This window comes from Staurois parvus, unplaced genomic scaffold, assembly GCF_062004578.1.
Source record: "Staurois parvus isolate SC_StPar_1 unplaced genomic scaffold, SC_StPar_1.0 ptg001270l, whole genome shotgun sequence".
NCBI classification, from domain to species: Eukaryota; Metazoa; Chordata; class Amphibia; order Anura; family Ranidae; genus Staurois; species Staurois parvus.
The window spans coordinates 2,072,224-2,086,493 of NW_028319066.1; the positions used below are offsets into that span (position 1 = coordinate 2,072,224).

General features: G+C 44.9%; 1 protein-coding gene across 6 annotated transcripts in view; it reads left to right on the forward strand.

The window, feature by feature from the left end:
- Positions 1-14,270, forward strand: part of LRRC7 (leucine rich repeat containing 7) — a 508,212-nt gene that overhangs the window by 139,967 nt on the left and 353,975 nt on the right. The window lies entirely within an intron of this gene.

The following is a 14,270-nucleotide window of genomic DNA, read 5'->3' on the forward strand; positions in this document are numbered from 1 at the left end:
GCAACTTCTATCCGACTTGTGCCCATAGACTTTAATGGAAGTCACCTCCAAGTCGGATACTCATCTATATTGATGTGATATGGATCCGACATTACAGGAAGATTACCCAGGCATTCCCTGAACGTTGCTTCAAAGTCACTTCAAAGTAGTACTCAAGTCACCTGACAAAGTCGCGTATCAAGCAGGGGCGGACTGACCATTCGGAAACTCGGGCATTGCCTGAGTACCCCTGGTACCTTTTTCATAGGCTTTTTTGAGTTTGGGCAAGGACACAGGGGCCCCATGATCCCCTATTGCCCGGGGGCACCATGAGTTGTCAGTCCGCCCCTGGTATCAAGTCATATCAAAGTTGTACTAAAGTTGCCGGCAAATCACCATGAAGTCACCTGGCAAACTCGCACCGTAACATTCAGGTCGCAGTCGTGTGAACCGAGCCTTACCCTGCCCATGGTCTGTAATTCATCTGTCTACTTTCTGTGTAAGTGCACTTAAATCACACCCACTTTATGGACTGGGCCTGACCAGGCCCCACCTTTAAAAATGTCCTGGATCCAACCCCCAAAATAATACCCTTTTGAGTTACTGTGCTTGTGCAGTGCAGTAAGTGAAATAAAGTTGTTGCTGTGATCCTCGGACATGGCTTAGGACACAGCATCGGTAGGCCAGAGGGTTAACATATAGGACTGTCCTGGCAAATTCAGTTCAGTTGGCATTTATGCATTGACATTCAGATCCCTTCCCTAAAAAGTAAATCGCATATAATTGGATGCAGACCAATGTGCAAGTGTACTATATGACCAAAAGTTTGTAACCAGCATGCCTATATGAGCTTGTTGGACATCCTATTCCAAAACCATGGGTATGAAGAAGGTTCACCTTTGTGGATATATCTACCTCCACTCCTCTGGGAAGCCTTTCCACGAGATTGAGTCTATGGGAATTGGTGCCCATTCTTCCATTTTAAGGTCAGCTACTGATGTTTAATGACAAGACCTGGCTCACAATGAACTTTGCATGTTCACCTCAAAGATATTCAGGAGGGTTGAGGTCAAGGTTGTGTGCAGGCCATTGAGTTCCTTCGTACCAGACTCGTCAAGCCATGTTTTTATTGAGCTGACTTTGTACACAAGGGCACAGTCAAGCTGAAACAGAAAAGGACCTTCTCCAGCTATATGGGAAGGAGCAGGAGGGCCAGCATGGAAGCAGAGTTTGTCCATACATTGTCCCCACCATTCTTGCTTTGAGACAGCTTGACTTCGATTGCCACATACAGGGCCTGGAATGAGGTAGAAGACACACCTTACCATGGGAGGGAGGGGGGCATAGATGGGGTGTGAACCTCTCCCGCCTTTGCATCCCACAGTGCAGGACGGAACTGTCAAATTGACAGCTTAGTCCTACAGATTACATTGGGGGATCACAACTCCCAGTGTACCAGAAGCATTCCACTGGGCAGTCCTTCCTTCCTGCTCCCTTGGCGTATAGACCTAGTTAAAGGGACGCCAGAGCTGGAGGTGAAGGGGTTACATTTCTAAAGATGATCCTTTAGATTTAATAAATGGTTATTTAGTGATGGAGGGCAAAAGTGAAGCTGCTGGTAACCATCATAGGCAATTTGATGAGGCTGTTTAGCTATATCGGGGGTCACCCTCACAAGCGGACTCCAAAATCTGTAGTTATTTTGCTACCTGGAGTTCAGCTTTCAAGTACACTCACTGGCCACTTTATTAGGTACAAGTGCCATGAATGTCGCCACAACCAGTATGCCCATTCTCCTCTGACCTCTGACATCAGCAAGGCTTTTTCCTCCACACAACTGCAGCTCACTGAAAATCCCATTAGATCATCAGTTTTTTAAATACTCAGACCAGCCCGTCTGGCACCAACAACCATGCCACGTTCAAAGTCACTTAAATCCCCTTTCTTCCCCATTCTAATGCTTGGTTTGAACTTCAGCAAGTTGTTTTCACCACGTCTAGATGCCTAAATGCATTGAGTTGCTGCCATGTGATTGGCTGATTAGCAATTTGTGTTGCCAAGCACTTGAACAGGTATACCTAATAAAGTGGCCAATGAGTGTATGTCTAAAGGCAAAACAATTTTTTAGTAAGGAGTAAGGACTAGATAAGGCCCCTATTAGTTTATATGTTGCTTTCTGTGTCCCATCAGAGAGATTTATCTTCACTTCCTGTTCCAGAGACACAGCAGGAAATAAGAAGAGATTTCTCCAGAGCAAATAGATATCTTAGGCTAGTGGTCTCCAAACTGGGGCCAGATGCAGTCCTTTGTTTGCCTGTATCCGGCCCTTGGGACACTATTCCGTCAACTGGTACAGATGATGAGGCACCATTCCTTCCACTGACACAGCTGATGGGGTATTATTCCTCCCATTGATACCAACATTGGTATACCAACCATTGATACCAACCTCCTGCTAAAACCAATGATGGGGCATTGTTTACTCCAAATAATGCTATTCTCACTGGCCACAGTCCGGCCTTCATAAAGCCTGAAGGTCAGTTTAGAAAGTTTGGAGACCCCCTGCCTTAGACAATTGTCAACAGAACAGGTGCCCCATTGGAATTGGTTTTCCCTTCACCTCTTCTTCTGGTGACAGCCGAAAAATGTGGGATTTCCCATCCATTCTGTCCCCAGTGACAATGGTCACTGGAACCATTAGTGAGGTTGAAACTGCCCATTTGGGACACAGACAGCAATAAAAACCTGAAAAAAACATCTCTGAGAAGGGCTGGTGCTTCAAAAACATATTTGTTCAATAAAATGAGGAAACCATGACTATTCAACGAACTCTTCGGCTCTGTTGAGGCTCCTCACATGAAGAAAGGATCCCCATTGGTGTGTACCCAGAATGTCGCTCATAACACAGGAACGCTGAGCCACATGGCAGAAATCCAAATCGCCTCAATAATTCATTTATAATCACATCAAACAGCTAATGTGTTTTGGGGCCAATACAATCCCTGATTGAAGGGGGTCTTGACCACCGAAATGCATCGGATGTTTGTTGTGATCTTGAATTATTAGGGATTTGATGGATTATTAAAAGGATTTGGACTTTTTTTACCGCTTGGTCTGGAGTTCCTGTTGAGTTTTTATGCTTTGAGCATTAAAAAATTGACAACCTTTCATGTCTATTGGTGTCAGTGGATTCAAATTTCCTGACTCCTTAAAAGTGACTGCTGACTTCTGAATGGTCCTGACAGGCTTCTAAATTGCTCATTGATTTCTGAGCCGTCCTATTTTAGAACAATGATGAGGATTCCAGGGTCTAGTTCGTGTATTTGTTTGATGCAGTGTATTTCTTTATCAAGGTTTATCTCATGTCTGTTCCTGGACTATAGAGACCTATAGAGAGTTATCAAGCAAGTAGAAGAGTTTTATTAATAGCCCATTTATGTTTTTGTGGTGCATTTCCCAAACACGTGTTAACGCACGCTAAGCCCTGGTTCACACTGAATGCAAATTTGAAATTGCGCTACTTCACTTGAACCTCCGATTTCCCTGTGGCTTGCAACTTCATTAAACAGAAGTCAATGCAAGTTGAAGTCAATGAAATCAGAATAAAGGATTGCAGGAACTATTTTTGAAATAGCGCTACTTCAGATCGCACTGATTAAGAAAATGCCATAGAAGTACATTAGATGCAACTTCAAGTATGATTTGTAAATCTCATGTCGCTCCTGAAGTCGCAGTGATGTGAACGAGGACTAAGGTGTGTTGCATTAAGGCTCCGTTCACATCAAATCTGATTTTGAAATTGTGCGACTTACAGTGAAGTCGCATGATTTCAAAATCGGGTGAAATGCCGATTTCCTTGCAATTTGCAAGACATCTGACATCCCCCTTATGTATTATACATGGAGATCATATCCCCCCTTATGTATTATACATGGAGATCATATCCCCCCTTATGTATTATACATGGAGATCATATCCTCCCTTATGTATTATACATGGAGATCATATCCCCCCTTATGTATTATACATGGAGATCATATCTCCCCTTATGTATTATACATGGAGATCATATCCCCCTTATGTATTATACATGGAGATCATATCCCCCCTTATGTATTATACATGGTGATCATATCCCCCCCTTATGTATTATACATGGAGATCATATCCCCCCTTATGTATTATACATGGTGATCATATCCCCCCTTATGTATTATACATGGTGATCATATCCCCCTTATGTATTATACATGGAGATCATATCCCCCCTTATGTATTATACATGGAGATCATATCCCCCTTATGTATTATACATGGAGATCATATCCCCCCTTATGTATTATACATGGAGATCATATCCCCCCTTATGTATTATACATGGAGATCATATCCCCCCTTATGTATTATACATGGAGATCATATCCCCCCTTATGTATTATACATGGTGATCATATCCCCCCTTATGTATTATACATGGGGATCATATCCCCCCTTATGTATTATACATGGAGATCATATCCCCCTTATGTGTTATACATGGAGATCATATCCCCCCTTATGTATTATACATGGTGATCATATCCCCCCTTATGTATTATACATGGAGATCATATCCCCCTTATGTATTATACATGGAGATCATATCCCCCCTTATGTGTTATACATGGAGATCATATCCCCCCTTATGTGTTATACATGGTGATCATATCCCCCCTTATGTGTTATACATGAAGATCATATCCCCCTTATGTATTATACATGGAGATCATATCCCCCCTTATGTATTATACATGGTGATCATATCCCCCCTTATGTATTATACATGGTGATCATATCCCCCCTTATGTATTATACATGGTGATCATATCCCCCCTTATGTATTTATACATGGCGATCATATACCCCCTTATGTATTATATATGGTGATCATATCCCCCCTTATGTATTATACATGGCGATCATATCCCCCCTTATGTATTATACATGGTGATCATATCCCCCCTTATGTATTATACATGTTGATCATATCCCCCCTTATGTATTATACATGTTGATCATATCCCCCCTTATGTAATATACATGGTGATCATATCCCCCCTTTTGTATTATACATGGAGATCATATTCCCCCCTTATGTATTATACATGGAGATCATATCCCCCCTTATGTATTATACATGGAGATCATATCCCCCTCTTATGTATTATACATGGAGATCATATCCCCCTTATGTATTATACATGGAGATCATATCCCATCTTATGTATTATACATGGAGATCATATCCCCCCTTATGTATTATACATGGAGATCATACCCCCCTTATGTATTATACATGGTGATCATACCCCCCTCTTATTATATTATACATGGAGATCATGTCCCCCCTTATGTATTATACATGGTGATCATATCCCCCCTTATGTATTATACATGGAGATCATATCCCCCCTTATGTATTATACATGGAGATCATATCCCCCCTTAATATTCTCTCCTCAAGAGAGAATAAATTCAGTTCCTCTAATCTTTCCTCATAGCTGATCTCCTCCATGCCTCTTATCAGTTTGGTTGCCCTTCTCTGTACTTTCTCCAGTTCCCCAATGTTCTTTTTGTGAATTGGAGCCCAAAACTGAACTGCATATTCCAGATGAGGTGTTACTAATGATTTGTACCGGGGGAAATGATATATCTCTCTCTGGAGTCTATACCTCTTTCAATACAAGAGAGGATTTTACTCGCTTTAGAAACCGCATCTTGGCATCAATTCCTCCCAGTGACACCAACATTGGGGCACAATTCCTCCCAATGACACCAAAGAAGTGGCATGGTTTATTCCCACTGACGTCTGGGTCTGTTCTACTCCCCATGGCCACAGTCCAGCCCCCCCTGAAGTCTGAAAGACAGTAAACTGGCCCTTTGTTTAGAGCGTTTGTAGACCCCTGTATTAGAAGGTTTTCCAATTCACCAAAGCACAAAAAATGATTGCAGGTAGCATTTTTGCAATGCATCGGAATTACATGTTGCGTTGCAGACCATTGCGCCATGCTACAACGCATGTGGTTGGGATAGTACATTGGTCAGTCATTCAGAATGGCACTGTAGTGCACCAATGCACCAGCCCCAACGTAACAATGTACATCCGGCCTCATACTATAGAACCAGATAAAGCTGGACCACTAGACGTACGTATGACTTTAGGTGTTTAAAGGAGAACTCCAGTAAAAGCAAAACATAACATTTTGTGTATCTACCTGTGTGTCTGTGTTGTTTTTGGATGTGCCAGTGGGTAGGAGAAGCAGTTTCATCCTAGGGTGTAGTAACAGCTCCACGACAATCTGGTTTACAGTAAGAGCCCATTCACACTTGTGTGACTTGTCATGAGACTTTTGGCTCCAGAGTCGCATGACAATTCACACTCCATGTTTCCCAATGAGTACCATTCATATCTGTGCAACTTCAAGTCAAAAGCAGTTCCTGCACTACTTTGATCCGGATTTTTTGCAACTTGAGGGCCAATTGAGTCCGGGTTCACACTGATGCAGTGCAGAATTTGCACCAGTTTCTGTGCGATTTCCACACTACATCATATGGGCAGCACAGTGTCTAGATGGTTAGCACTTCCACCTGGCAGTACTAGGGTCGTTGATTCGAATCCCAACTATGGCACCACCTGCCTGGAGTTTGCATATTCTCCCTGTGCCTGCGTGGGTTTCCTCCGGGTACTTCGGTTTCCTCCCACACTCCAAAGACATGCTGGTGGGTTAATTAGCTCCTGTCTAACTTGGCCCTAGTATATGTATGTATGAATGTGAGTTAGGGACCTTAGATTGTACACCCCTTGAGGGTTAGGGACTGATGTGAATGTACAATATATATGTAAAGCGCTGCGTAAATTGACGGCGCTATATAAGTACCTGAAATAAATAATCACACCCCATTCATACAAACCACTGCTTGTGTGTACTTTAACAACACCATAAAATCAGTTTGGAAAACGCAGTGCGATGTGCAGAATTGGATCGCATGGGTGTGAACACCCATGCGACCCGATTCTGATGTGGACAAAAAAACGGTCCTGCTTTTTTTTCAGGTGCGGATGCAATGCGACTTGAGCCATACAAAATGTAGGCTTGTACTTGGAAGTTTCATAGGAATAAATGAGAATGCAAAACATATGCACATGCTTAGACAGGAATATTTTGACAAGCGGCTGTGCAATCTAGTTAGCCAAATCATACTAATGTTTGTCCTCTGAAGAGCGATTTGAAGGCAACAGAATGTGTCAGGGGGGTTTAATGCAGCATGTGAACAACCCACATCAGCTTAACGTGGAGTGGTTGGGGGGGGGCAAACTGTGTGTTTTTACCACCTCCACCACAAGTGTAAACGAGCCCTATATTGGGGACAGGTGAGTGCAAGACTGGGAAGGTTGGAGGCTTTGTTATAGGTGCAGTTACACTTTATGTTCGGATACACCAGGGGCGTCCCTAGGGTTGGTGTCACTCGGTGCGGTAACACTTGGTGACACCCCCTCCGACGATCCCCGCAGAATGGATCGGATCTGCAGATTGAGCATAATGGATCGGACTCCGATCCATTATGCTCCCCAATCTGCATATCTGATACATCCTGCGGGGATCGTCGACATGCAACCTTTTCAGGGTGACACCGTATCCATCGGATCGGATCCATCCTGCGGGGATCGTCGGCTTGCTTTACAACTTACCTTTTTGTGGAGCGGGTCCGGTGTCACCCTGTGTGGTAGGTGTCACCCGGCACGCACCCCCCACATCTACCTTGAGACGCCACTGAGGCACACTACAGTGGATGTGAAGTCTGTCCTTCTGTCTTACAATCCTATGGGGGTGATATGTTTTATTTTTTTTAAAGCCCGGCCTGTCCTCTGCGGTTTTGTATAGGCTCTGCACCTATATGGAAATTGCTTACTATGATTTCTCTGCACACTGTGAGCAGCTCACAGTATGCATGAGAAGCTGCAGCAAGCCAGATAGAACCCGCCTCATTTCCTGGGTGGAGGACATCCAGCATCATCTAACCCATTCCTCTCCAGGCTGACTGTCTCTGCCCCGCCCTTTCCATTAGTTGGATTTCAGTTCTTTCAATCTTGGACTCTGCATCACATGTGGGGGGGTTACCTAGGATGGTCTTTTTAATTAGCATGTTGATGAGGGGGGGAGGGGAACCAGCGAAGGCAAAATATAAGTAGATTAAACTTCAACCTTAAAGTGTTACTAAACCCACAACAGTACAATCAGTCTGTAGATGCAGTAAAGCATGCTTGTTATACTCACTGTGGAACCTAAGGGGTTAATCCTCTGCATTGTGGAAAAAGGCTGTTTGATCCTGTCTTCTCTGATTCTCCCCTTCTTCCTCTGTCTCCCTCTTACTTCCTGATAAACCATATCGGGTGGAGTCACTCTGCACATGCTCAATTTGGTGTGTATTGCAAAACGTATGCTGAAGGAATCTTTTAGAATCTGACACTTCCAGGAATGTCAAGTTCCTGGTCCCGTCCCCCCCCTGCACTTAATGGTTCAATCCCCTGGCCCTTATGTCCAATAGTGATGTAGAGGCCAGCAGGAGAATCACAGAACACAGCAGGGGACCAGGATGCTGTCACTGTCAGATTCTAAAGATTCTTCAAGTGGCGGTCTCTCTTCATTACATCAACTATTGCTACAATAATTATTTAGAATAAAGGAATCTTTTAGAATCTGACACTTCCAGGAGTGTCAAGTTCCCGGGCCCCCCCTGCACTCAGTGGTTCAATCCCCTGGTCCTTATGTCTAATAGTGACATTGGGGTTAGTGGGAGAATCCACAGAACACAGCAGGGGACCAGGATGCTGACACTGTCAGATTCTAAAGATTCTTCAAGTGGCGGTCTCTCTTCATTACATCAACTATTGCTTAAAATTATTTAGAATAAAGGAATCTTTAAGAATCTGACACTTCCAGGAGTGTCAGGTTCTTGGTCCTCCCCCCCTGCACTCAGTGGTTTGATGCTGACACTGTCAGATTCTAAAGACTCTTCAAGTGGCGGTCTCTCTTAATTACATCAACTATTGCTGATAATTATTTAGAATAAAGGAATCTTTAAGAATCTGACACTTCCAGGAGTGTCAGGTTCTTGGTTCCCCCCCCCCCCTGCACTCAGTGGTTTGATCCCCTGGCCCTTATTTCCAATAGTGACATAGGGGCCAGCGGGAGAAGCCACAGAACACAGCAGGGGACCAGGATGCTGACACTAAAGATTCTTCAAGTGGCGGTCTCTCTTCATTACAGCAAAAGGTCGGCAGAGCAGGTAGGAGAATATTCACTATCAGGGGTGGACTGACAACTCATGGGGCCCCCGGGCAATAGGGGATCATGGGGCCCCTGTGTCCTCATCCACACTCAAACCACACCCAAAAAAGCCTATGAAAGGTACCAGGGGCATCTCACGGGGCCCCCTACTAACCCTGGCCCCTCGGGCAGTGCTCGAGTTCCTGAGTGGTCAGTCCGTCCCTGTTCACTATTTTCTTTGCAGGATGAACTTTATTTGCCATATTTATTTTAGTGACAATCTGCTTTTATCATCTGAATTATGATTGGCTGGTTCTTTCTTTTTCCATCAGTCACCCAGGTTAGATTACTAATTAGAGTAAATTAATATGGATTCCACTGGATATTTGCGAGAACCGTTTATCCGCGCCTGTAATTGGCACTATAGATTTCTCTTTATTTCAAGCCGCGTTCAAATTAAATTTTCTTGGATTAATTCCCCACATCCAATGTGATGTGACCAGATGGTCCTGCTCACAGCGCTCTTTTGTCAAAGGGCCGATTTCACTGAGAGACAGAAGACGCCAAGAGTTTGCTCATGTTAAAGGTACAGCAAAACTTTCAGGAGCTCTTTTATGCGTTCGTTCAGTTGTGTACGCAGTTGGCGATTTATCCCTTTGCTTAATTGTCAGAGCTTTGTCCTCGGGGTATATTAGGCTCGCCTGTCGGTAAGTCGCTCTGGTCTATTTCATTAGACAGTAGCGATGAGCCATTCTGCCTCGGATTTACAGAACCTGCAAAAACGATCAGGGATTCGCCGCAAACCCAAACCTCATCCCTGTTAGACAGCATTCAACGTAGCAAAGTATACTACAACAACCAATCAATAGTCATCTTTTATTGTTGTGAATACCCTGTACTAACAATTAAAAAAAAATGCTAAGATCTGACCAAACAAACTTTGCCTTGATACAAGAGTGTATTGTTTCTTATTTTTCTTTCAGATCTGTGCAGTAATCTAGCATTAAATAAGGTCTGCGCTTTGCCTCTCTGCAGGAGCTTCCTGTAATAAAGACCACTCACTGCTGCTCTCTCTCCTTGTGCAGAGTGACTGGTCTTGTCTCCGCCCCCTCCTGTAGTTTTCTGCAGGCAGCCTGTAGCGGGTTGAGCCTGCTGGGTCCCTCCCACTACTCACTGCTGCTCTCTCTCCTTGTGCAGGATGACTGGTCTTGTCTCCGCCCCCTCCTGTAGTTTTCTGCAGGCAGCCTGTAGTGGGTGGGGCCTGATGGGTCCCTTCCACTACTCACTGCTGCTCTCTCTCCTTGTGCAGGATGACTGGTCTTGTCTCTGCCCCCTCCTGTAGTTTTCTGCAGGCAGCCTGTAGCGGGTGGGACCTGATGGGTCCCTCCCACTACTCACTAGTGCTCTCTCTCCTTGTGCAGGGTGATTGGTTATGTCTCCGCCTCCTCCTGTAGTTTTCTGCAGGCAGCCTGTAGTGGGTGAAGCCTGCTGGGTCCCTCCCACTACTCACTGCTGATCTCTCTCCTTGTGCAGGGTGACTGGTTTTGTCTCCGCCCCTCCTGTAGTTTTCTGCAGGCAGTCTGTAATGGGTGGAGCCTGCTGGGTCCCTCCCACTACTCAATGCTAATCTCTATCCTTGTGAAGGATGACTGGTTTTGTCTCTGCCCCTCCTGTAGTTTTCCTCAGGCAGCATGAAGTGGGTGGAGCCTGCTGGGCCCCACCCACCTGTCACTGCTGCTCTCTCTCCTTGTGCAGTTTGACTGGTCTTGACTCCGCCCCCTCCTGTAGTTTTCTGCAGGCAGCCTGTAGTGGGGGAAGCCTACTGGGCCCCTCCCACAGCTCTTCTCTCTCTGCACAGGCTATGTACAGCACAATGATGATGTCACTGCTACTTTTACAAGGTAATATTTGGGTATGCTGCACACAAAGTGGGCTTTACATCTTTTTTGGCTGTTGAGGAATGTACTTAAAGTGTTACTAAACCCACAACAGTAAAATCAGTCTGTATATGCAATAAAGCATGCTTGTTATACTCACTGTGAATCTAAGGGGTTAATCATCCAAATTGTGTAAAAAGACTGTTTGATCCTGTCTCCTCTGATCCTCTCTTTCTTTCACTGTCCCCAATCCATTTGCTGATAGAACAGAGTCTTGGGGGCAAGATGCAGATGCTCAGTTTGGTGTGTATTGCTAGAGAGGTTTTTTTTTTCTTGGGAGAATGCATGTGATCAGCACAGGGCCAAACAGCACTGTCCAGACAGAGGGTCAGGGGTCCTGCAGCCTCATAGGACAATCAAGGGAGAATGAAAACTCCTCTTACAAGCTTTAACCAGTGCTCTACTGGACACTGATAGAAGTCACAAGAATGCTATATATACTGCTGATGAGAAAAGGTATTTAGCAGTTTATATTTACAAAAATAATTGCATTTCCATGTTCTGTGTACTGTGGGAGACCAGATATAGGGAATGCAGGGTCCGGGGAGACCAGATATAGTGAATGCAGGGTCCAGGGAGACCAGATATACAGTGAAGGAAATAAGTATTTGATCCCCTGCCGATTTTGAATGTTTTCCCACTCACAAAGAAATGATCGGTCTAAAAATTGAATGGTAGGTGTATTGTAACACTGAGAGACAGAATATCAACAAAACTTCAAAAGAAATGCATGTCTAACAAATGATGCACTGATTTGCATGTTCATGAGGGAAATAAATATTTGATCCCCTGTCATTCAGCAGGATTTCTGGCTACCGGGTGTCTTTCCTACAGGTAACAAGCTGAGATTAGAAGCAGTCTCTTAAAGGGAGTGCTGCTAATCTCATTTTGTTATCTGTATAAAAGACACTTGTCCATAGGAGCAATCAAACAATCAGATTCCAAACTCTCTACCATGGCAAAGACCAAAGAGCTGTCCAAGGATGTCAGGGACAAGATTGTAGACCTACACAAGGCTGGACTGGGCTACCAAACTATCGCCAAGCAGCTTGGTGAGAAGGTGACAACAGTTGGTGCAATCATTTGCAAATGGAAGAAACACAAAACAACTGTCAGTCTCCCTAGGTCTGGTGCACCATGCAAGATCTCACCTCGTGGAGTGTCAGTGATCATGAGAACAGTGAGGAATCATCCCAGAACTACACGTGAGGATCTTGTCAATGATCTCCAGGCAGCTGGGACCACCAAGAAAACAATTGGTAACACACTACGCCGACAAGGATTGAAATCCTGCAGTGCCCGCAAGGTCCCTCTGTTCAAGAAAGCACATGTCCAGGCCCGTCTGAAGTCTGAAACTGAACATCTGAGTGATGCAGAGGAGGACTGGTTGAAAGTGTTGTGGTCAGATGAGACCAAAATCAAGCTTTTAGGCATCAACACACCGTGTTTGGAGGAGGAGGAATGCTACCTATGACCCCAAGAACACCTTCCCAACTGTCAAACATGGTGGTGGAAACATTCTGGTTTGGGGGTGTTTTTCTGCTAAGGGGACAACTGCACCGCATCAAAGGGACGATGGACGGGGCAATGTACCACCAAATCTTGGGTGAGAACCTTCTTCCCTCAGCCAGGGCATTGAAAATGGGTCGTGGATGGGTGTTCCAGCATGACAATGACCCAAAACACACGGCAAAGACAACAAAGGAGTGTCTCAATAAGCCCATTAAGGTCCTGGAATGGCCTAGCTAGTCTCCAGACCTTAATCCAATTGAAAATCTGTGGAGGGAGCTGAAAGTTCGAGTTGCCAAACATCAGCCACCAAACCTTAATGACTTGAAAAGGATCTGCCAAGAGGAGTGGGCCAAAATCCCTCCTGAGATGTGTGCATAACCTGGTGGCCAATTACAGGAAACACCTGACCTCTGTGATTGCCAACAAGGGATTTGCCACCAAGTACTAAGTCATGTTTTTCCCTCATGAACATGCAAATCAGTGCATAATTTGTTAGACATGCATTTCTTTTTATTTTTTTTTTTGTTATTCTGTCTCTCAGTGTTACAATACACCGAACATTTGATTTTTAGACTGATAATTTCTTTGTGAGTGGGCAAACATTCAAAATCAGCCGGGGATCAAATACCTATTTCTTTCACTGTAATGAATGCAGAATCCTGGGAGACCAAATATAGTAAATGCAAAGTCTGGGGAGACCAGCTATAGTGAATGCAGGGTCCTGGGAGAGTGGATATAGTGAATGCAGGGTCCTGGGAGATCAGATATAGTGAATGCAGGGTCCGGGGAGACCGGATATAGTAAATGCAGAGTCCGGGGAGACCAGATATAGTGAATGCAGGGTCCGGGAGACCAGATATAGTGAATGCAGGGTCCGGCGAGACCAGATATAGTGAATGCAGAGTCCGGGGAGACTAGATATAGTGAATGCAGATTCCGGGGAGACCAGATATAGTGAATGCAGGGTCCGGGGAGACCAGATATAGTGAATGCAGGGTCCGGGGAGACCAGATATAGTGAATGCAGGGTCCGGGGAGACCGGATATAGTGAATGCAGGGTCCGGGGAGACCAGACATAGTGAATGCAGGGTCCTGGGAGACCGGATATAGTGAATGCAGGGTCCGGGGAGACCAGATATAGTGAATGCAGGGTCCGGGGAGACCAGATATAGTGAATGCAGGGTCCGGGGAGAGCAGATATAGTGAATGCAGGGTCCGGGGAGACCTGATATAGTGAATGCAGGGTCCGGGGAGACCAGATATAGTGAATGCAGGGTCCGGGGAGACCAGATATAGTGAATGCAGGGTCCAGGGTTTAATAACACTATAAAATAGAAGTTCAGTCAAAACCTAACTAAGTTTAAACCTCCCACCCCCATTCTAAGCCTATCCTATCTACCCTGTGGAAGGAGAGATGCTTATACATCCTTATTCTGAAGTCGCTCTGGTTCGGTCACATGATCTCTCCAGCGCCAGGTTTAGTGTAGAGGAGAGATTGCCAACAACGGCTGCAGGACCCGGGCAGTGAGGTCAC